Consider the following 25297-nt stretch of genomic DNA (forward strand, 5'->3'; position numbering starts at 1 on the left):
AAAAAGAACGGTGTCTTGCTACTGCAGGGGTGAAAGAGAAAGATGGATACCTCCAATTCTTCATCACTTCTTCTGCAATCAGAATGGTTTAACGTTAGTAAGTCTGAAGTGTGTTTTGAAGTGCTCATTAGTGAGTGGTCAACCTAGATGAGTATGCCACCATTGTCACCAACTTCATTGGTAAGCATTTGAGGACTGCATTCCAAAGAGGTCAATCTGTACATTCCTCAGCCGGAAGCCTTAGATGAACCGGGAAATTCATTGCCTACTGAAGACCAGGCGTGTGGTATTCAAGTCGATGACCCAGATCTTTACAGGAAATCCAGATGTGACCTCCACAAGGCCAGTAGAGATGCCATGAGATAGTACTGGACAAAGTTAGAGGCCCAAACCAACCACAGAGACACCAAACCCCTGTGACAGGTCCTATACAAAATAACGGATACAAAAGAAACAGATCAAAATAGCGGACAAAGACACAACCCCCCTGATGCTTTCTATAGTCAGTTCGAGCAGAATGCCAGTGCCGCAGTGACCCCTGCCCAGACAGCCCCAGACACAGCTGTTCTCTGCATCATTGCTGTAGACATCAGATCGGTCTTCCCAGCAGTCAAGCCAAGGAATGCAGAACACCCAGACAGAGTGCCCAGCAATACTCTCAGATCCTATGTGGACCAACTGGTGGGAGTCACTGACATTTTTAACCTTTCCTTGTTATAATCTGAAGTCTCCACCTGCTTCAAGAAGACCACTATCATCCCAATACCAAAGAAAACACATGCAACACGCCACAGTGACTACTGCCCAGTGGCTCTGACCTCCATAATCATGAAATACTTCGAGAGGCTGGTCATGGTCCACATCAGCTCCAGCCTCCCAACATGCCTCAATCCCCTGCAATTTACACAACAGGTCCACAGCAGACACCATTTCCTCAGATGTACAGTCATCCCTACAACATCTGAACAATAAAGATACTTAATACTAGCAGTAGATTTTCATGGAACTAAATAGAATAATTATTTATTCACAAACAAACACTCAACCTGAAAATATTTATTCATACATCAGGCTTCCGCTTACTGACTACAGCTCCACTTTCAACACTACAATCTCAACCAGACTAATCTCCAAACTCTGAGACCTACTTCTCGGCTCTGCCATATGCAAATGGATCCTCAGCTTCCAAACTCACAGACTGCAATCGGTGAAGATAGACAGTAGCACATCTTCCCCGATAATCCTCAACACCAGAGACTCACAAGGATGCATTCTCAGCCCCCTTCTGTGCTCTCTGTACAATCACAAATGTGTGGCCAAACATCATCTGAACACCGTCTACAAGTTTGCTGATGACACCATCATTGTTGACCAGATATTAAACAATGACGAGTTAGAATACAGGAAGGAGATAGAATGTTTGGTGATGTGATGTAGTGATAACAATCTCTCCCTCAATGTCAGCAAAACAAAAGAACTGTTCATTGACTCCCAGGGAGAAAGGACAAGGAGGACACTCCCCCATGTATATCAATAGAGCTGAGGTGGAAAGAGTGGATCGCGTCAAGTTCCGAGGAGTGACGATAACCAGCAATCGGTCTTGGTCCTCCCACGCAGGTGTTACAGTCAAGGAGGCATAATAACTCCTCTTCATCCTCAGGAGCCTCATGGCTATAAGGACCCCCCATCAACTTTTATAGATGCACCATGGGAAGCATTCTATCTGGCTGCATAACAGCTTGTTCTGGCAACTGCTCTGCCCAGGACCGTAAGAAACAACAGAAAGCTGTGAACACAGCCCAGACCATCACAGAAGCCGACCTCCCATCCATGGACTCCATCTACACATCTCATTGCCATGAAAAGGCAGCCAGCATCAGACACCTCCCAGCCTGTTATATTATCTTCTAACCTCTTCCATCAGGCAGAAAATACAGAATAAAAATACATGTGCCAACAGGTTCAAGAACAGCTTCTTTCCCACTGTTATTAGGCTGGTGAATAGAACTATCTAGTTTTAAATCTAAATTGGTCTTGCTTTTATGCACCTCCAGTGCAGCTGTAACCTTGTTTCTCTTGCTCTGTCTAAACACCCTCTGATCTGCATGTCTTTATATGTTGTGATCTGCCTGTATTACGCACAAAATAAAACTTTTCACTCTCCATAGGTATATGTGACAATAATAAATCAAATCAAATCAACTAAAAATAACTAGCAGTAGATTTTCATGGAATTAAATAGAGGAATTATTTATTCACAAACAAACACTCAACCTGAAAATATTTATCAATACATCAAACACTCAAGAAACACAAAAGAAAGACGCAATTAAAATAAGGTCTGAACTTCTACCAAATATTAGAACCAAACTGAATAGTGTCTGTAGGAGTCTAATTATGAAAGGAAATCTTACAGTGCAGTTGAAGGCTGGTAAGTTTAGATGTCTGAACTTCAAACACCTTTCAGTCTCTAGGAGATAAAAGGCTACTTAACATATTGTGTAGGCATCCTTGGATATTCTTATAACCAGAAGACCAGTTGCAGATAAACTTAGAGTATTATGGTAAACTGGTTCCAATATCGTAAAATAATTCAAGTCATGCTGCTCTTCAAAGGGAAAATGTTACAGTTTGGTTTCTGCAGTGGTGATCTTACTGATTTGTTTCTGCAGATTGCCTCAGAGTGTCATAACAAAAGGGTCTCAAAATCATGGTACACAATGAAGGCAATTGACAATATTTCACAGTGATGAAGCAATTTTGATCAAAAAGCCATTGATATACAAGGGAATATAGATGGGGGACTCTGGTACTTTATTGTGGGCAAACGTTCTTGGTAGCTATCCTTTGTTTGCAGGGATAATCCTTTGTTTTGGAGTAAACCTTGACAATAGCAGGCATAGGGTATTACAGAGAGACACTGTTTAGTTAAATCTATTTTGGAGTTTTCCAGAAGCTGTCAGGAGACCTAATGGCAGCCAACTTACCATTCATCAGTTTTCACAGCAAGAAAAGAAGTGTTTTTTTTCTTAAAGTTTAGAATCGTCATGCCTACAGGATATATCAATGTATTTTCCTTGACATCCAATGTAAATAAAAATTAGATTTAAAAAATAGTCTGAACTTCACAAACATAGATGCATAATAGGGATCAACATACATATAAGCATTTAAAAAAAGGGGATGAAGAAATAAAAAAGTTCAAAACATCTTGTGCTTTACAAATTCAATAGATTGATGCCTTGGATGGTTTCTCGTTGGACTGAAAGGCTTTCCCTCTACTGCAAAAAGATGATTTAAAGAAATCATCGTGCTTTGTGGACACGGACCTTGAGATCCTGATGGATAGGATGGTACACAGGAGGCTGTCCAATTCCTCCTGGGCAGGCAGTGGAGGGCACAACTCTAGACACTAACAGCTGATCCAAGGTTGCTGTCTAGGCCAATGCGGTCTCTTGGTGTGGAGAAATGCCCTGCACCTTAAGGAAAAAGGATAATAATGTCCTCTGTTCTGTCAGGATAAATGCCATCAACTTCTCTCTGCTAACTCATACTCGATCTCTGCTACTGTACCCACCATCAACCATATCCAATGCCCTTTTACTCCTTACTATTGCATCCAACATCTTTCCTTATTTGCTCTCAATTACCCAACCCCCTCAAACCAATATTGTACATGCCCTCTGTACCTCCTACTCACTCACTTGGAACATCTCTCCCCCATCAGCACTAACAACTACATCTCACTCTTTCACATTGTTCACGCTCTCCATTTTTGTCAGTTCAGGAGAAAATTGACCATAATGGGGCCAAAGGAGCCACAAAGAGCATTTAAGTGACTGACATTTATTTCTTCATCCCCTTTGAGGACATTGATCCTGAACAACCTGAGAGACTGATTTGCCAAAATTCCTGAACTTAGATTGGAGGCTGCCCTTGATTTACTGTGACAGAACCCTCTGACTGAAGATCTCTTCATGTGACTGACTACTACTCCCCTCTGACGATAGAACATGCCCACTTGCTTGAAGCACATGCTACTGGCATATAATGCAGCTGTAACACTGATACAGCATGCCAATGTGCAGCTACATCTGTGCCCTCTTGACAGGAGTCTGCTGACAACATAACAATCTTCCTGATTTTGTGTCTGCACTAAAAGGCAAGGTTGAGATACTGTGAACATTCAAGTAGCTGCATGATGAGTGAACAGTAAAAAATCAGCAAGCGGGCCTGAGATGAATCCTGGTCCAAACAATGAGCTTGGTACCTGTCCTTATTGATGGCACTGGATACTGCAAAAGCAATGAGACCTGACAACATTCCAGCAACTGTACTGCAGATGTGCTCCAGAACTTGTCATGCCCCTAACCAAATTACTCCAGTACACAATTGGCATCTACATGAAACTGTGGATAATTGTCCAGATATGTTCCATAACCAAAAGTTGAATAAATGCAAACCAATCAATTCCCACCCCACATCAGTAAAGTAATAGAAGGAGTCACCAACAGTGCTGTCAAGGAGTACTGGCTTAGCAATAACCTGCTCACTAATACTCAGGTTGGGTTCTGCCAGAGTGTCTCAGACATGGACGAAAGAGCTGAATCCCAGAAGGGAGGTGAGAGGGACAGCCTTGGACATCATGGCTGTACTTGACCAACTGTGGCATCAAGGTTTCGTTTTAGGGGCTTTGTGATCACCGTAATCTCTGAGCAGTCAATGATATTTTTTGTAGAATGTTTCTGATAGTTTATTGAGAAGCAGCAGCTTAGATACAGTACATGGGCTAATTAGATAGTGTGATAATTCCTACATGGCCCATAGAGAATCATTAATTCAGCAATAAATTATGTTCCTTTCTAGTTGGGTTTTCTGAGTTAATAAATATAGAGAAAGGAAATATATGACCTGTGACAGACTGGATAGCTTTACTGATCCCAGAAAATTCTGTAAGATTGAGGGGTACAGGCAGCACACTCCTTCATCCCAGTGTCCCAGGTTTGTTTGTGGTAGTCTTTGGGGGCAGGCCTTGGTGGTTTCAGTACCTACAGCCTTTGAAGTGATTTGACTTATTATTGTTACATGTACCAAGATACAGTAACAAGTTCCTCCCTCAAACTGATGTAGGGAAACTTCTGGTCTTCCTCATCAGGCTGATATAGTGAAACTAAGTAAAAACAATGACTGCAGATGCTGAAAACCAGATTCTAGATTAGAGTGGTGCTGGAAAAGCACAGCAGTTCAAGCAGCATCCAAAGAGCAGGAAAATCGACGTTTCGGGCAAAAGCCCTGCTCCTCGGATGCTGCCTGAACTGCTGTTCTTTTCCAGCACCACTCTAACCTAGAATCTGACATAGTGAAACTCCTGGTCCGACCTCGGTCACCTTAATGATGCTTATGACCTCTCCACTGTTTTCATGTAGAGATGTGTTCACATTTGCAGAAGGCTAGTTACTAATGTGTAATGGTTAAATGAGGTCCCATTCTACACAAGAAAAAAATGGAATGCTAAGTTAAAGCTTGGTTTAGATAGGGCACCAATTGCCAATGAATGAATCCTAGCAAAACTGGAGTCAATAGGAGTCAGGAAAATCTCTCCACCCATTGCAGATACACTGAAAATTGTTGTGCTTATGAGAGGTCAGTCATCTCAGCTACAGAACATCTCTGCAGGAGTTCCTCAGGATAGTGTCCTAAACCCAACTATCTTCAGCTGCTTCATCAATGACCTTCCCTCAAGCGTAAGGTTAGAAGTGGGGATGTTCACTAATGATTATGTTCAGCACCATTAACAACTCCTCAAATACCAAATCACTCCATGTTCAAATTCAGTAAGAGCTGAACAATATCTAGATTTTTTTTGCTAGAAAAGTGGCAATTAACATTTACACCACACAAGTGCCAGGCAATGAACATCTCCAACAAGAGAGAATCAAATCATTGCTCTTTGATGTTCATTGATATTATAATCACTGAATCTCCAGCATCACCATCTTGAGAGGGAGGCAATGGCCTATTGGTATTATCACTAGTCTATTAATGCAAAGACCCTGGTAATGTTCTGGAGACCTGGGTTCAAAACCCACTGACGGCAGATGGTGGTGTTTGAATTTAGTAAACATCTGAGATTTGAAGTCGAATGATGACTAAGAATCCATTTTGATCTGCCAGAGGAAGTGGTGGAGGTTGGTACAATTGCAACATTTAAGAGGCATTTGGATGGGTATATGAACAGGAAGGGTTTGGAGGGATATGGGCCGGGTGCTGGCAGGTGATACTAGATTGGGTTGGGATATCTGGTCGGCATGGATGGGTTGGATCGAAGGGTCTGTTTCTGTGCTGTACATCTCTATGATCTATGACAGTTACCATGACCAGAAACTAAACTGGACAAGCTATATACATACTATAGCTACAAGAATAGTTCAGAGGCTAGGAATCCTGCAATAAGCAACTCACCTTATGGCTTCCCAAAAACTGTATACCATATACAAGGCACAAATTAGGAATGTGATGAAATATACGACACATGCCCAGATGAGTACAGCTCCAACAATACTCAAGACACCTAGCACCATCCAGACCAAAGCAGCCTACTTGAGTGGCAACATATCCACAAACATTCACTCCCTTTCCTACTGAATCTTAGTAGCAAAGTGTGTACCAGCTGCACGATGAAGTGCAGAAATTCTCAAAGCTCCAAAGACAACACCTTCTACAACCACCACCATTTAGAAGGACAAGGGCAACACATATATGGGAATACCAATATGTTTAAGTTCTCCTCCAAACCACACACCTCCCTGACTTGGAAAAGTAGTGCTGTTCCTTTGGTGTCATTGGGTTCAAAATCCTAATTCCTTTCCTAACAGCATTGGAGGGATACCTACTGGAAATAGACTGCATTGATTTGAGAACACAGCTCATCACCACCTTCTCCACTAAGGAAGGACAATCAACTGTGGCCCAGCCAGCAATGCTCAAATCCCATGAATGAACAAACAAAAGGCTTATAAAGTTGTTCAAAAAGGTTGGACACCTGAAGATTAGAAGAATTTTAAAACTCAACAATTGAAGTGCAAGAAATTGATAAAGAGAGAACAGAATGTGCATGTATATTATGTAAAAAAGAAAAGACTAGCAAAGACAAATGTACATACAGTTACAGGAAAACTTTGGATAAATAGAGAAATGACAAGGAAACTTGGTACGTTGTATCTGTCTTCATTGAGAAGTAAGTAAGATCCAAGAGTTTAGTGAAAGGGTGGAACTGAAATAAATTAGTATTAATAAAAAAAAAGTATATTTGGAAAAATTAATGGGAGTGTAAGTTAATATTGCCAGGACCTGATTATCTTCATCATTGAGTGTTGAAAGCTTTGATTACAGAATATGGTGACTATCTTTCATAACTCCATTAATTTTACTAATTCTGCAGAAGAGTACCTCAAGATCCCTTTGAGCTTCCTCGTGTTCTACTGTTCATTGAATACTTATTTGCATAGTTACTTCTTCCAAAGTGCACCATCTCATATTTATCAGTATTCTTGAATAGAATGTTTCTGTCCCACAGAGCAAAGTGGTAGTGTTAAGTCTGCTTCAAAGGTATGACATGAATTAAGGGCATTAAATGTCAGTGGGGGATATTTTAGGGAAAGTGATGATAATATCATATGACTTAGGTCAGCAGTGCTAAAGGACAATAAGCAATCGTTAATTTAAAACAAAATACCTCAATTTATCTCAGTGGAATGAGAACAGATTAGCCCCTGCTGATTTTGAATCATGCTTTGGGAAACAAAATTTTACACAATATGCTGGCTATAAGGCTAGTTTGTGTACAGTCATGGCACATTCACAAAACAGTGAAAGGTTGGACAACTAATACCAAAACTGCCTGGATGATGATACAGACTAAGCTGCAGCAGAAAATTGAGCCTTTATGTTGATTGATAAAGCCCAGGATTTTGTATACCTTCATAGTCACTTTTCAACTTGACCCTCCACCATATACTTTCCTGGACTCTCTTTGTTTCTGTAACCTGTTTAAGACTGTAGTTTTTAGGTTATATATCTCCTCCTCATTCTTCCTGTCAAAATGGACACAAGCTGAGGAACTGAATCCAGAGGTGAGGAGAACTAACCTTGACATCAAGGTAACATAAATCAAAGAGCCCTAATAAATTTCAAGTCAATGGGCATCACAGGTAAAATACTCTAATGATAGGAGTCATTCCAAACGCAAAGGATAATGGTTATGGTTGTTGGAGATTAATCATCTTCAGTCCAAATATCACTTTTAGAAATACCTCAAGATTGTATTCTAGGCAAAAGTGAGGACTGCAGATGCTGGAAGCCAGAGTTAAGATCAGAGTGGTGCTGGAAAAGCACAGCAGGTCAGGCAGCATCTGAAGAGCAGGAAAATCGATGTTTCGGGCAAAAGCCTTTCATCAGGAATAAAGGCAGGGAGCCTCCAGGGTGGAGAGATAAACTAGTATACTAGGCCTAGCCAGCTTCACCAGCTTTACTGGTGACCTTCCCTACAACATAGTGGGAATGTTCATCATTTATTACAATGGGTATGTACTTTCTTGTTGTTCAGGTGGTACCAAAGCAACAGAATAGGCATTCCACTTTAAAGAGGAACTGTTATTTCACAGGAAAATGTCACAAGATCTCTTTTGCCCTTATAAATATGAAAGTGAACAATTAGTCAATGGCTCACTATAGGAGGACACAATAATGTCCCCTATCATAATATCTAGATAATTAAAATGATCTTTTATAGCACACTATATCTTCAAGGCAAAAGCTTACACTGCAACAGAGTAGTGCCATGGTAATGTGTGAGTTATGGATCTTTCATGTCTGTAAAACATTGGCGATACCTCACTGTCACTCGCAAAATATCCTTTGTGTAATCCCCTGTGTGTGAAACCAAATGGTAGAAATGTTTTATTTATCCTGGTTTACTATTCTCCCTGGCTGCACATCATAAATAGTCTCAAGTGTTTCTACGAATGTAAATCCTACATTTTTGCCGACAGTCAGAACAGAACAGTAAAAATAAGTTAGTAAAAATAAAGCTCCAACAAATCAAATGAGACTCCAATAGCATTAGGTTTAACAGATACTTCACACCTTTTTCTGCAATCTAAATTCCAAGGACACTGGTCTCACTCTTGTGTTAAATAAGTAGTTATATAATACTCACTTAAACTTTTTATATTGTAAATGACTCAACATTATTCAAAGTATTCAATAATGTGGATTTAAAAGATAAAAGACATAGATTATAAGGAATTTAGGTATTTATGTTAAATGAAACTTAATACAAACTTAAATAATTGCTTGAAAATTCCAAATAAAAATCTTAACATGTAAGGCAATACACATACCATATATAAAGGCCCAGCTTTTAACTGGGATAGGAATCCAATTGGGCAGGGACAAAATGAGCACTAGACTTACACCCCAATTAATAGAGCAAGACCAGGAAATTTTCTTTTCTGAGCTTTAGTTGTATGCTGTTGCTGAATGAGGTAATAGTTCTGGAAGGGTTAGAACCTGAGATCACATTACGCTCCATCCAACTGATGATACCACAGGTTTTAGCTGGAGAAAAAGTCTAACACGAGATCTTAATAGAGAAAGATGTGTTATCACGTGCTCCTGATGATCTTTGAATTGATGCCTATGTGGTAGGAATTTGTACCCATTCCAATCATTCAATAAATCAGATCTTGCAATGTTGGCAATTGCCTCTTCTCTTTGAGCACCAATTTTGGCTTCTCCTCCACTATTGCTAATTAGCTAGGTCCTGAGTCTCAGTGCAGGAAGGAAACATAAACATAACTAGAAGATCCTGATCTGATTCTGGCTCCTAATCACATACCTGATTTCTATACTCAGGCAATGTTTATAATTGTAGTCTGGCCTTAATGTTATAATTGGAACTCAATCTACATGTTCAAAAAAAAAGTCACCAATTTTCAGTTGGTATACTTGCTCAGGAAAACAACTTGAATTAAATGACAAAGGCAAAATAATGCAGCTGTTAGAAATTTGAAGTCAAAAAGGTGAAAATGCTGGAAGTACTCAGCAGATGTGGCAGAATGTGTGGAGAGAGAAACAGAGAGAAAGTTTTAATGAAATAAAATACATTGGGTGGAATCTTCCAGAGCCTTGAATGACTTAGACTATCATATGACATTTGGGAGAATCACGAGAGATCAAAAAGTGAGGCCTTTCTTGGTATCATAGAGTCATAGAGATGTACAGCATGGAAACAGCCCTTCGGTCTAACCCATCCATGCTGACCAGATATCCCAACCCAATCTAGTCCCACCTGCCAGCACCCGGCTCATATCCCTCCAAACCCTTCCTATTCATATACCCATCCAAATGCCTCTTGAATGTTGCAATTGTCCCCACCACATCCTCTGGGAGCTTATTCCATACACGTACCACCCTCTGCGTGAAAAAGTTGCCCCTTAGGTCTCTTTTATATCTTTCCCTCTCACCCTAAACCTATGCCGCCTAGTTCTGGACTCCCAGACCCCAACAAAAAGACTTTGTCTATTTATCCTATCCATGCCCCTCATAGTTTTGTAAATCTCTATAAGGTCACCCCTCAGCCTCCGACGCTCTAGGGAAAACAGTCCCAGCCTGTTCAGCCTCTCCCTGTAGCTCAGATCCTCCAACCCTGGCAACATCCTTGTAAATCTTTTCTGAATCCTTTCAAGTTTCACAACATCTTTCTGATAGGAAGGAGACCAGAATTATATGCAATATTCCAACAGTGGCCTAATCAATGCCTTGTACAGCCGCAACATGACCTCCCAACTCTGTTACTCAATACTCTAACCAATAAAGGAAAGCATACCAAACACCTTCTTCACTATTCTATCTACTGGCGACTCCACTTTCAAGGAGCTATGAACCTGCACTCCAAGGTCTCTTTGTTCAGCAATACTCCCTAGGAGCTTATCATTAAGTGTATAAGTCCTGCTAAGATTTGCTTTCCCAAAATGCAGCACCTCACATTTATCTGAATTAAACTCCATCTGCCACTTCTCAGCCCATTGGCCCATCTAGTCCAGATCCTGTTGTAATCTGAGATGACCCTCTTCGCTGTCCACTACACTTCCAATTTTGGTGTCATCTGCAAACTTACTAACTGTACCTCTTATGCTCGCACCCAGATCATTTATGTAAATGACAAAAAGTAGAGGGCCCAGCACCGATCCTTGTGGCACTTCAATGGTCACAGGCCTCCAGTCTGAAAAACAACCATCCACCACCACCCTCTGTCTTCTACCTTTGAGCCAGTTCTGTATCCAAATGGCTAGTTCTCCCTGTATTCCATGAGATCTAACCTTGCTAATCAGTCTTCCATGGGAAACTTTGTCGAACACCTTACTGAAGTCCATATAGATCACATCTACTGCTCTGCCCTCATCAATCTTCTTTGTTACTTCTTCAAAAGACTCAATCAAGTTTGTGAGACATGATTTCCCACACACAAAGCCATGTTGACTATCCCGAATCAGTCCTTGCCTTTCCAACTACATGTTCATCCTGTCCCTCAGGATTCCCTCCAACAACTTGCCCACCACTGAGGTCAGGCTCACTGGTCTATAGTTCCCTGGCTTGTCTTTGTCGCCCTTCTTAAACAGTGGCAGCACATTTGCCAACCTCTAGTCTTCTGGCACCTCACCTGTGACTATTGATGATACAAATATCTCAGCAAGAGGCCCAGCAATCACATCTCTAGCTTACCACAGTGTTCTCATGTATACCTGATCAGGTCCTTGGGATTTATCCACCTTTAACCGTTTCAAGACATCCAGCACTTCCTCCTCTGTAATCTGGACATTTTGCAAGATGTCACCATCTATTTCCCTGCATTCTATATCTTCCATATCCTTTTCCATAGTAAATACTGATGCAAAATATTCATTTAGTATCTCCCTATTTTCTGTGGCTCCACACAAAGCCACCTTGCTGATCTTTGAGGGGCCCTATTCTCTCCCTAGTTACCCTTTTGTCCTTAATATATTTGTAAAAACCCTTTGGATTCTCTTTAATTCTATTTGCCAAAGCTATCTCATGTCCCCGTTTTGCCCTCCTGATTTCCCTCTTAAGTCTACTCTTACTTTCTTTATACTCTTCTAAGGATTCACTCGATCTATCCTGTTTATACCTGACATATGCTTCCTTCTTTCTCTTAACCAAGCCCTCAATTTCTTTAGTGATCCAGCATTCCCTATACCTACCAGCCTTCCCTTTCACCCTGACAGGAATATGCTTTCTCTGGATTCTTGTTATCTCATTTCTGAAGGCTTCCCATTTTCCAGCCGTCCCTCATATCAGAAGCAGCAAATTGCACAACTAAGTGCAAGACGTCAAGATGATATATTCTTGTTAGTAAGTGGCAAGAGGCATTAAGACAGGGTTTATCATCGATTATCACCCTCAATAATACTTAAAATTGGTTCACTAATATGCAATTACCTATTCTACCACACTGCTGGTTATAAATGAGATGCTGACAATTCCTGATAATTTCTAAGCTCACTGCTTATTCCTCCAGACCTCTATCTTGAAAACCAGGCACCAACATCTCAGGACACACTCCATGAATGATGGCTGCATGCACCCAGCATCCATGAATGTTGACATCTCACACATGCCAGCCTCTCCACGCTATCGCGGCACATCGCCCATCCGCATAACTATTCTTCTGCACCGTCCACGCTGCATTTTGGAGTGCACCAGCAACTATCATTGGAATGCTGCTGTAAGGACAGGGACCAAGCTCACAGTTTGGACTAGGCTGCATCTCAGAGCTGCTTACTTGCTCTCTTAGTACTCACTCATTTAATGCCTACTTGCCTTCTAACATCATTCCTGCCTCACCTTTTAGTGTTTTGCCCTCTCAACAAATGCACTTTACTGTGTCTTGAGTTGATTTTTAGTTCAGACGCAAAACCAGGGAGCTTCTTGTCATATAATGGGGTGGGCATGCTGCTTTATGACACCAGGCAAAGTTAATTACACCTGGGCCACATGCCAGTAGCACATACCAGTATCACACTGCATATGTTTCAGGAAAATGGCCATGTCTCAAATTCTAAGGTGAGTAATCCTTACTCAAATTAAGAGATACACTCCTCAGTCAATGGATCCCAGCACTAAGTCAAGATCCTCTCCTCATTTGGGGTCAAGAGCCAAATGTCAGACATTCCACAAACTCTTGGCTCTTTCTACCCTATTATGGGCCAGTTTCTTTTGGAATTAGAGAAAATGAGGGACTGAGTGAAATAGAAGGAGGTGGTACAGCTGCTAATGCTGGTGCAAGTGGGGGCAGTCTGGTAGGATGCCCTGAGGGAGTGAGTTGACAGAGCAGAAGCCATGCAAGATTAATGGTGTGGGGCAATTCAGTGGGTGAGAGTAAGTGAGGGAAAACTTTGCATTTAATAGTGAACGTGGTAGAGCATGAACCTTGCTGGGAGGTGTATCCAGTGGCAGAGGTAATGTGTGTGTGAGATTACAGAAAGAAGATGAATACACTTGCTCTGGTGGAGAAGAGTAGGTCATTGATTTTCTTGCAGCAGCGCTGGGTACCCACCCAAATGGTTGTGACTGCACTGATCTGGGTGGCAATCTCAAACAGGCTGGCAGGATCTGGTTTCATATTTGGTTCTGATAGTCCTGTGGAAAGAAGATGTCCCTCTACTGCATAACCAAGATCTCCAACTCCCTGTGCATAACATAGGTCATCAATTTGCCTTATCTGTTATATCTAGGGCAAACATCACAATCCATGGAGGGCAGTTCCAAACTGACAGTACTTGAGCTGGGGTCACAATGACCTTCCAAACAAGGTGCTGGCACGAGCAATGCCAGTATATCATTGGAGCGGTGAATACTTCCAGCTCCAGTGAGTGCGAGAATCGGGCTAACATCAGATCAAAGAGGAAGCCATAGGGGTGGTGTACATATTTAATAAGTCAAGTTTGGATGATATCTCACAAACAGAAAGAAATGCTCCATAAAACCAGACAAAAATTACATCTAAAATATCATAAGGTTCAACTCAATGACATTGCAGTGGGATGTTAGGCAATAAATCACCTGATTAATTTTAATGGCTCACTCTTGAACTTTTACCAAGGTGGACAAACTAAAATTGCCTCTTATAGTTAGAGAATTAACAACACCCTCGATTAAATCAGTGATTGGACTAGTCACCAACCATTGCATCACAACATCCTCAACAAGAAATCTGAATTGTGTTTTTACAGCAAATGTATTTCACTAAATATTAAAAACGTGAAAAGTCAAGGTAAAATGCTATTCTGTTAGGAGCTGACAATATAAACAGAAGTGAGCACACAATAGTGAGAAACCAGTCACCAACAGCACTGTCATCACCATACACCTGAATGACTAATTGTGAAATCACTAAAATCAACAATGTCACATGTCATCTTCATTAGATGCCCCTTGGGGCTCTCAGCTTTTCAACCGTATGTATATGTTCAGATGTCAGAATAATATAACAGACAATGCCACAATTGTTTCACTTTTTTGGACAATATTAATGTTGCTTTTTCTACTCAACCCTCAGTGAAGCAAACTGGAGTGTTTTCCATGGTATAGGCAATATAGTTGGTCATTTGATATATTTAAGAAGAACTTAACAAGACTAAGTATTTCAGGCAGTCATAGATTTCTAGAATAGTTCAGCATAGATCAATTTAAAGCTGCACTGGCTTTTTCAAAGTTCAATCTATCTGAAATCCTCGCTCTTTCTCCCACATTGCACCCATTTTACTTTTTCAAGTATTTATGTGATTCCCTTTTGATAGTTGTGATTATACCAACCATTTCATCAGGCAGTGCATCCCATGTTCGAACCACATGCTGTTTCGTTCTCAGTTGGCTCATTTTTTTTGTTAAATTTCTTCCCCTATGGTTATGGATACTGGTTTAGATATTGAATCTATCTAAACTCTGATGATGTAAAACATTTTTTTTCAAACATTCTTTTAAAAATCTTTATGTTGAGGAGGACCCCAGTTTCTCCAGTTTGTCAAGATAACTGAAATTCCTCATTCCTGCAAATCTCTTCAGTATCCTTGCCAAGGCTTTCATCAAGAATTCTATGATTCTGAGTTGAAGTGAACATTTGAAACAAAACTCCAGCTGGGATTGAACAAGTCTTGTAAACCTGTTTAGCATAACTTTCTGGCTTTTTGTTCTGTTTCTCCACTTAGGAAGTTTTGGATTACAAAGCTTTAGGAACTGCTTTGTTACTCTGAACTACCACCACCTACAATGCTCTTTGTGTCCATTCTGGAGGTATGGGCTTTGCTGGACAGCATTTACTACCCTCCACTAAATGTTTTTGAGGAGGTCACTCACAAACACTTCCAGGTCTCTTTTCTTGCATCTTTCTATGTTGATTGGTTACAGTTGTATTTTTATTCTCACCCTTTCTATTGAAAATAGTCCTCCTCTCATGTTTTTCTATTTTAGATTTTATATACCATGAGTCTATCCACTCTGCCTTCCTGTCTATGTTCTCTTGAAAGTACCTCATTATTCTCTCTACTTTGAACCACTCTAGCTAGTTTTCTGATTTCTTCATTTTTTTTAAAAAAGTCCTGTAGCTCCAAACCATATTGCATGTTAAAAATAGCAGTGGTCCTAGTTCTGAAACTTGGGAATGATACTGTTTACTTTCCTCAATTCTGAAAAAAACATTCAAATACCATGACTCTGTGTTTTCTATCCTTCAGACAATGTTATATCTGTACTGCCTCTTTTATTCCATGGGTTTTAGTTTTGCCAATGAGCATGATATGCAGAGTTCAATTATAACAAGTGGACATGGAATGGAGATCTAAAAGGACTAACTCAATATTCTTTCTGTAAAGGACAGACTGACGTCAGATGCTTTCTTCTTGTCATTTTCGACAATAGCTAGACGATCCCTACCATCAATAGCTACTACTGCATTTTAAACTTATTTCAAAGAGGCAAAGTTTTGCAAAGGTGATGTTTGCTGCAGTCTCTGACCCAGTTACTCTGCACTGGGAAGCTCCAAACCACCCAAGAGCAGAATAGAAGATGTGGAGCTCTGGGGTAGTACATCTCAGGCCATTTCTCCTCTGTGTTACATTTGACATCATGAATGGCAACTGACTGGACTGGACCTTGCTCTTTCTTGACAAAACATCAGTTTCACCAATTATCATGGAGTGTTTCACTCTGCAAGGTCTACTGAGCTGCGTCTCTGCTTCTTATCAAACTCGCCTCATTAACTATCAAAGAAGCCTCTTTCTGCCCCTCTCACTTAATTGTAGATACATTCTACATCCTACCCTTCCTGGACTCATTAGGAATCCATCCAAAGACCAGCTCCCTGGTGTCCACCCCATTGTTAAAAAGGTTACTATGTCCCAAATGAGCTCTAACATTCAAAAGCTGCATCAAAGGACAGTGATTCCAAAGAAGACAGAGAATGGGAAAATGTCACTGCAATTCACTCACAGGAAAATGGATATCCTGGTGGATAGGGTAGTGCAGAGCAGGACTATGCTCTTCCCACAAAACCAGCAGAGGAGTTTCCATCACCAGATCCTGACAGCCTAGTCTGAGATCATCACCTGAGTCAGTGCTATGTCTGCCATTCTGAGGAACAGCCAAAAGTGGCACAAGAAATTCAATGTTTTTTTTTCTGCTCCGTCTATATGTGCCACACTTCTCTCTCTTTGCTGCACTCTTCCGCTCTCTGATACTGTACTACCCTTCCATTAAGTCTCATCCTCTGAGAAGAGTTCTGAAGTCTCAGAGGAAGCATCAGCACAGCTGCCTCGTGCAGCCCCCACCAGCTCAGATATTAACACCTTGGTTGAGAACATTGCGAGCACAAGCTGGTGAACCCTTCATTGTGACAGCTCGGCAACTAGCCAAGATAGATAGACCCAAGACTGCTAGCATTGACAGGATAGTCAGAGACTGTTCAGACCATGGCAGGAAAGAATTATGGTGTTGGAAATCAGGGATTTCATTGAAATCCACAAGATCTTCAGGCAGGTATCTGGAAAACAATGACTTTACAATGTTGAGGCTTCAGGAGTGCAGCTCTGATGATTTCAAGCATGAATTCATCTGACTACCTCCTTTCATGGATGGTGGCTGCCTTGGAGAGGCAGGGAAAGTACTTTCACAGACTGCTGGATATGAACACAGACCTTCAACCCATTGCTCCAGCCACTGGTCTTCATTACCAAAAGCAATAGCGACAGGGAGATGGAGAACAAGGAGACAGGGCAGTGACAGGAGGCACCCAGCCTGAAGAGGAGCCCAATACAGACCCCTCAGATATCCGTTGTCTAGACACTCTGAAGGCGTCTGGGCCCACCACCTCCACTCTGACGACCTCTCTTCAAACTTTTGAAGTTCAAGCCTCTGAGTATCTAGGCAGTCCAGACATGAACACCTCCCAGGGTCATCCAACCAAAGCTCCAAGGCCAACGAGCTCTACCTTTGAGCAGGCTCCCTCCACTACATCTATGGAACATGGAACAACACAGAGACATTCTTAGAGGGCAAGAAAAAAATCCTTTTGAAGGCCCTTTAGTGACATGGATGACATTGATTTCCCATGAATGTAAATGATTTAGCACCACATCTGCTTGATTGAATCTCTGTGTAGCCCTGTCTGTAACTGCCCCCATTATTCCAAAATTCATGACCACAGTATGCACATGGAGCAATGTCTATGTTGAGAGCCTATTGCAGAGTGTGTGGAAGAGAGATGAATAAGGTGTATACAGGACATGAGTCTGCTGGCACCATTGCCCTTCCAGGTTGCCTTTTTGATAGCTTTTTCTATGAACTCCATGGGCTTTGTATTTTCCCAGATATCCCCTGTCCCAAAACTCAGTGAAATGAGCATGCACCTGCCCACCATTACTCCTCCAGCCTCTGGTATACTAGGTGACCATGACAGGTGTAATCATGCACTGTTCTCTTCGTAGACAAATTCCCTTCCCACACCATTCATTGACACTTATGTTTTACTGTATCCTGCCTTAAAAATACACATAAAAACCGAATGAATTGTGTATGCTATAAATCAGAAACAAAATCAGAATTTGCTGGGAAAACTCAGCAGGTCTGGCAGCATCTACGGAGAGAAATTAGAGTTAATGTTTCACGTCCCGTGACCCTTCTCAGAACTTCCTCAGACTTGCTGAACTTATCCAACAGCTTTTGTTTTTATTATAAATACACATGTTGGTTTTCACAATTGCAGTCCCTCCTTCCCCACTTTGATGTGGAACCATCAATCCTGAAGAATAAGTTCCCAAGTCTCCTTTCCATGGCAGGAGAATGCCCTTATTCTACCCACCATCTCCACAACCCACCTTTCCCAGTGTTTCTATGGACAAACCCAATAGACTATCCACCCCTTTGAGTGGCCTAACCAAACAGTTTCTGACAAGAAGTGCCCAGACCCTTAACTACTGTCTCTAAATCTTTCTGACAGTGTAAAACTAACTCTTAAACTGGTCACTGTGGAGCTACAGAACTGACCAACTCCCTGGACTACAAATTCTCATACACCTTGACCAATAATACTCAACCTGATGCCTGACCATGACAATTCACTGGATTGGAATGGGAAGTATCCTTTGACTCCTTGCCCTGGGACCTTGACTGGTGGAGACCTCCATGGATTTCAGTGAGGACCAGTCTCCTAAGACTTTGAGACATGGTTGTCTGCTTGCTGCACATGCAATGTGTTTACCGCATTGCTGGCACATGGTGTAGATGTAAGACTGACAAATCACGGCGCACAACAGTGAGCTGCACACACGCTTGACTGAGAAGCACTGCCAGACAGCCAAGGTGCACAACCCTGCATTTCCCGTGGCTAATCCACCTAGCCTATAAATCCCTGAATACTATGAACAATTTAGCATGATCAGTTCACTTAACCTGCACATCTTTGGACTGTGGGAGAAAACCAAACCACTCGAAAGAAACCAACACAGACACAGGGAAAATGTGCAAACTCCACAGACAGTCACCCAAGGATAAAATTGAACCCAGGTCCTGGAACTTTGAGGCAGCAGTGTTTACTGCTGAGCCACCATGCCACCTATTTCTGACCTGATTTAGAAACATGTGTACTGTCCTATTGAGATATCACATAGCCCGACCAGCTGATTGACATCCAGCTTCCAATTTGGACCACACTAGTTCATTGGATGATTTTTGCTGTTACTCACCAACAAACAAGCATTGAGCTTCAAGAGGGGCCTGATATTTCTATTCCAATAAAGCCTCAGGCAGTCAACTTGCAGGTCAACTTTGAATCATCCATCTTATTTCAAAGTATTTGTAAGTAATCTGGAATGTTTCTTGAGATGTTATTGCGAGTTTTTTTTGACTTAGAAGCAAGTGTTGTTGCTTCCTCTCAAGGAAGGCAGAGAGTTTGGTGAGGACAGCAGTAATGATGTCTCTGGATCTGCAACACAAAGGGAACTGAATGTGCAGAGAGAAAATATCTCCATGACAAATTAAAGCTGGATTCCTCCACACTCCTTAGGTGACAGAAGTTATCTGGCTGGCCGTCAATATATTCAGCAATACAGTGTGACACTCATCAGTGTTCTTCTATATCACATACCATCAAGATCCTCATTAGAATCTCTTGTGGCAGGACTAGTCTGTGACCTCTCACAGTGAGATGGCTCATGAGACATCCTGCAGCCCACTTATGTGTCAGTATGTGCCATGCACAACTTTATAATAGCCTTTAAGAGATGCACAGAGTCATTGTCAGTGCTGTTTCCCCGAGTGCTCAAATGATGGGGTATTTCATCAGTATAATCCTGTTAGTTTCCTCCTGCTGGTGCTTTTGTGACTGGGTAGACAGCAGCTGTTGGCACTTTGAAAGGAGAAAATTACGAGGGTAAGATTTGTGACAGGAAAGAGGCTGAAATGGAAAGTAAAGACAAACGGTGACACCATCAATGATATTAGTAACGCTAGGTAGTAAAATGAGGATGAGCTAGAAGCTGAGGAGGGTGTAAAGTGGGAATATACCCCTTGAGGATTGAACTTAAGTGATGTGCAAAGATACAACCCACAAGTTTCTACATGTGAACATGAATGTTTAGTAAAATGCTTCAAAATATGTGCAGCCTCATGCTTAGTTGGGTTTCTGCAGCCACACCCACAGATTTTACTGACAGAACACAATGAACAGTTGACAGAAATACATAACAATTAAACGCAACATCTCCACCCACCGTAAAAGTTATTGTCCTTATTTTAAATTAAACCATTCTAAACAACAAACGTTAACTTTTAAGTAATTTCTCAGAGTCCAAAGTGACCATTTTCTCTTAATACAGAAATAATCTTTGACATGTGATTGCCACTGATGCTACAAATTTGAGGTTGTTGTTACAGGTGAAATCCTTAGAAAAGAGTGCATCAGAAAATGAAATGGGCATTAAAACGGTTGCATTGGTATAAGTGAATGTGTTTTCTTGGAACTCACTAGAAAGAGAGAGAAAATCTCCCTTGATTACAGATGAAGAGAATCAGACCACTGGAAATTTGAATATTTTATTTCAAAGTGAAGGTACTTTCTTATTCTTTTAATAAAGGAAGCAAACCAATGAAGATATTGACAGATACAGGAACCTATTAGTCACTAATAACACAGCTTATCTTCTAGAGGAGCTAATGAAGGAAAAAAGTATTAATTATGGTAATAACAGAAATTCTGAAGAGTTTCAGCAAGTCTGGCAGCAGTGGTGGAGACAGAAACAGAATTTTGAGTCCAATATGACTCTTCATCAGAATATTTCCAACATATGTAGTCTATTAATTTTATCTAATTATACAGGGCTGGATTAAAATGTGACGTTGACAGTGGAGAAGTTATGGTTGGATTGGTGCAGCAATTTCCGATCAGAGAAATTGATTTTATCATGCAGAATGAACTGGGTGATTCGAAAACATTGGGCCTGTTGAAGGTGATGAGAAAAGCAATATAGTAAAAGAAACTGAGATGTTACGGATGAAAGATTTGGATTGTACCCTAACTCAGTTATAACGAGATCTCAACCTCATAGAATTTAGACAGGAAAAGGAACTATCTAATACTATCTTCAAAAATGTAAGTAAAAGATGTGAAGGATAGGAGAATGGAGTTGACCTGAGTATGTGAATATTCTTCAATAGATATGGAATAGATCAATCCTGAAATGAGAATGCTGTGTCCAACAGCTAACTCAATAATCGAATAAAAACCAGTTCATGAATGCTATTATTTAAGACAAAATGTTAATGATGCAATGGAGATCAGTTCAAATATCATCAAATAAAGAAAGGGCATCAGATTGTTCTATTTGAGTATTGTAACAGTCTTTTATAAGTGGCTCATGAAATTTCAAAGACAGGTCACTTAGGTATTAATAATATTCTGGGTGGAAGTATTAAAAAAAATTGTCGAGAAAGATACAAAATTATGGTGAAATTTTGAGAGACATGCCATACAATTCAAATAGTAGCAAAACCTAAATCCCCACTTAAACTTATGCTGTCAACTCCAATACTAATTTTCAATGAATTAGTATTGGAGTTGATCCCAGGTGGGATCTTAATATATTGTGTAAGATCCTTACCTAATACCAGAAGTGAGCTCTTCAGCTACAGTCAGATTTGGTCTTAGTCTGTGCTCTCCTGACTTGCCACTGTTAGTTCACTTTTAAAGGTCCATGTCAATGGATAAATTAGCCAGGAGGCTAACATGACATTTAATGATCTCTGCAAAGCACCAACAGAACAGGAGACTGCAATTCACTTCTTCAGAATTATCTTGACCAGCCAAAATCTAAACTCACTAAGAAAGTTTGTGCTGATATAATTCACGGTGTCAAAGAGAAGGACCCTTAACCTTCAGGCATCAGCAAACCTGTCCCTCAACATCAGGCTTGATACTGATGGGTATGCCCCATCAAGACCCTATCACAACAAGAAAGACTCCTTGTGGTGGAGGTTCTAAAACCTGAAATAATTTACAAATAAGGATCCACAACTGACTGACATGGTACATTTGAAATTGTGACACAAATTATCTCCATCAGTATTGAGCCTGATGTAGAGGGATAGGTTTGCTGATGCTTAAATGTCTATAGAAAACATGAAATAAAATATTTTTTGAAAAAATACAGAAATAGGAAGTTTTCAATCATTATGGTAGTTGGAACAAGGTTTCCTGAAATAATGTCTTTGGAGAAAACTATAGCACAATAGTTGTCCAGAAGTTAGATGATTCTTTTGTTCCAAGAAATGGATTATTCAAAGAAAAAAGAAATCAGGCAAAGGATCACATTTTATGTCTCAATTATTTATAGAGCAAATGAATAGTTTGGCATTAGAACAATTCACATCTTTAGCTCATTGGAAAGAAAACATCAAAATATAAAACCCATGATTCGAGCTTATTTTTAAGACTATCCTAATGATTGGGCAAAAAAGAATTATCTTATTACTGTTTGGCTTTAGGAATTCCCAAGTGATTCCACAGAATTCAATCTTTTTTGAACTGATATCTGGGAATAAGGAGAGAGGATCCATTAAATTAATTAGCGAAAACAGAAATCAAAGCTCAAAGACATTACGGAGATTCTCCCAATGCCAGAATGACATGGGGTATGGTGAGAAGTTTTCAATATATTCAGGGGATATATGTGTCTCTGGCTGGGCCAGTATCTAGTTGCCATTGAAAATATGGTGGTAAGCTGTAATCTTGAACTGCTAAAGTCCAGTTGTTAAAGGGACATCCACAATCCTGTTCGGGAATGAATTCCAGGAATGCAAAACTCAAGGAGTAGTGATACGTTTCCAAGTCAGGACGGTGAGGCACCTGGAGGGTAACTTGCAGGTATCAGGTGCCTTTGCTCTTTTGGATGGTAGTGGTCATGGCTTTGGAAAGTACTGTTTAAGGCTTATTAATAAATTTCTATACTACATCTTACACATAGTATGGCTGCTAAGCATCATTGGAGAAGGGAATTAATGTTTAAGCATATCATCCCAATCAAATGGGCTGCTTTGTCTGGAATGCTGTCAACTTTCTTAAGTGTTGTTAGAGTTGCAAACATCCATTCAAGTGGGGAGTATTCCATTACTCTTCTGACTTTTGTCTCACAGTTAGTGGACAGGCCTAGGGAAGTCAGAAGGTGAGTTACCTACTGTTGGATTCCTAGACTATGACCTGCTCTTGTAGCCATAGCATTTATACGGTAAGCCAAGTTCAGTATCTGGTCAATGGTAAACACCCAAATTTATTTAGGGGGCATTGAGTAAAGGTACTGAGTTTCAAGAGACAGAGGTTAGATTGTCTCCTGTTGGAGATGGTTGTAGATTGCATGGCACTGTGTGACACTAGTGTTACTTGTCATTTGTCAGTCCAAGCCTGGATATTGTCCTGGTCTTGTTGCATTTGGACTTGGAGTGCTTCAGTAACTGACAGGTCACAAACAGTATTGAGCATTGTGTACTCATAAATGAACATCCCCTTTCTGATGGAGGGAAACTCATTGAAGAAATCTTTGGAAGATACTTGGGCCTAGGATACTACCTGAGGAACTGCTGCAGAGCTTGAAGCTGAGGTGATTGATGGTCAGGAACTATTATGCTCCTATGAGCCAAGTTTAACTCCAAGCATTGGAGACTTTGCCCTGACTCCTATTGACTCCAGTTTTGCTCAATGTCCTTTGTACCATACTTGGTCAAATGCATGTCAAAGTCAGTCTCTGTTACCTCACCACTGGAAATCACATTTTTTGCTCAGGTTTGGAATGAGGTCGTAAATGAGATTATAAGCTGAGCGTTCCTGGCAGAACTCAAACTGAGAGTCAGTGAGGAGGCTATTGCTTACACAAATGTTAATGACACATTCTTGTACTTTTTAAACCTATTTTCTCAATCAACCTGCTCAATGATGTTATTACACACCTCTGGAACAGTTAGGACTTGAATCTGGGCCTCCTGACTCAGAGATAGGGATACTACCACCGTGCCACAGTAACACCCCCTGCAACCTTCCATACTTTACTGATAAGGGAGAGTTGTCTGATGGGACGATAATTGTCCAGTTTGGATTTGTCCTGTTTCTTTTGCACAGGTCATATTAGGACAATTTTCCACGATCGTGTGGGGAGGTGGCCATGATCAGTCCGGCATGTGTGATGCAACCAGTCAGGGAATGAGTAGTAGGTTGCTGGTAGACTACACCGAGGTCCAGTCACTAATCAGTCCTGGCTATCCTTGCAAGTTAGTCAAGAATCTGGCCATGTTTAGACTTGGTGGTCTGTTTACCCTAAAGTTAATACAGGTTGCTGCAATCTGTGGTCAGGCAATCAAATTTCCTCATTATTTGCCCACTTCATTTAATCTATCAAGGTCTCAGGTATTAAAATCAGATGGTAGGAGGTGAACACCAAGAGTCCATGTTTGCAATTATCATAACAATTGCAGTAATGATAATTAGGGGCAGCATTCTGAAATTTACTGCAGACTCTTTGATAGCGTCGGTTTAAGAGCAGAAATCTGGCCATGCCAAATGCTGAGTGCAGACCAAAGCCAGCAGCATGCCAACCCTTGACTGAATGCTACAATCATGTTAATTAGATGATAGCGCCAAATTTATGTGCTGCCTCCCTTCACCATAATTGATCTGGACAAGTCAGAAATCACATCCATCAAATAGAAAGAAATGGCACAGACTATATTCTAGCCCTAGAGATTTATGCACTTCCATGTTTAAAATACTCCTATTAATTATCACTTAACTATTACATTTTACTAACTATAAGAAAATATTACCTCAGTTTAAAAGTGTTGATTACTGTCTATTTTTGTTACAATTCTGTTAAATCGGGTGTGATATAAATATTTGCAAATTAGTCCCTTTTAAGGTTTTCTTTATTTATTAGCTTTCTGTTCAAATCGATTCTGCATGCAATGGTATTCAGCTTCACTGGGTCAGACTATATATTAAAAACACAAGTTTTAAAATATGTGTATTTATCTGCAAATGAACAATCATATTTTATCCTGATTTGCACTGAAGGAGTAACTATTTAAATGAATGATTATCACTTAAGGCATTAACTTCTTCCACAGTAGATTAGCTCTCATGTTGTTTAATAAGAGTGACATATAACCACAAGGGTGCACAATTGAG

Source organism: Chiloscyllium plagiosum, unplaced genomic scaffold (genome assembly GCF_037043375.1).
Source record: "Chiloscyllium plagiosum isolate Xiang-an unplaced genomic scaffold, Cpla_swu_hap1 HiC_scaffold_8, whole genome shotgun sequence".
NCBI classification, from domain to species: domain Eukaryota; kingdom Metazoa; phylum Chordata; class Chondrichthyes; order Orectolobiformes; family Hemiscylliidae; genus Chiloscyllium; species Chiloscyllium plagiosum.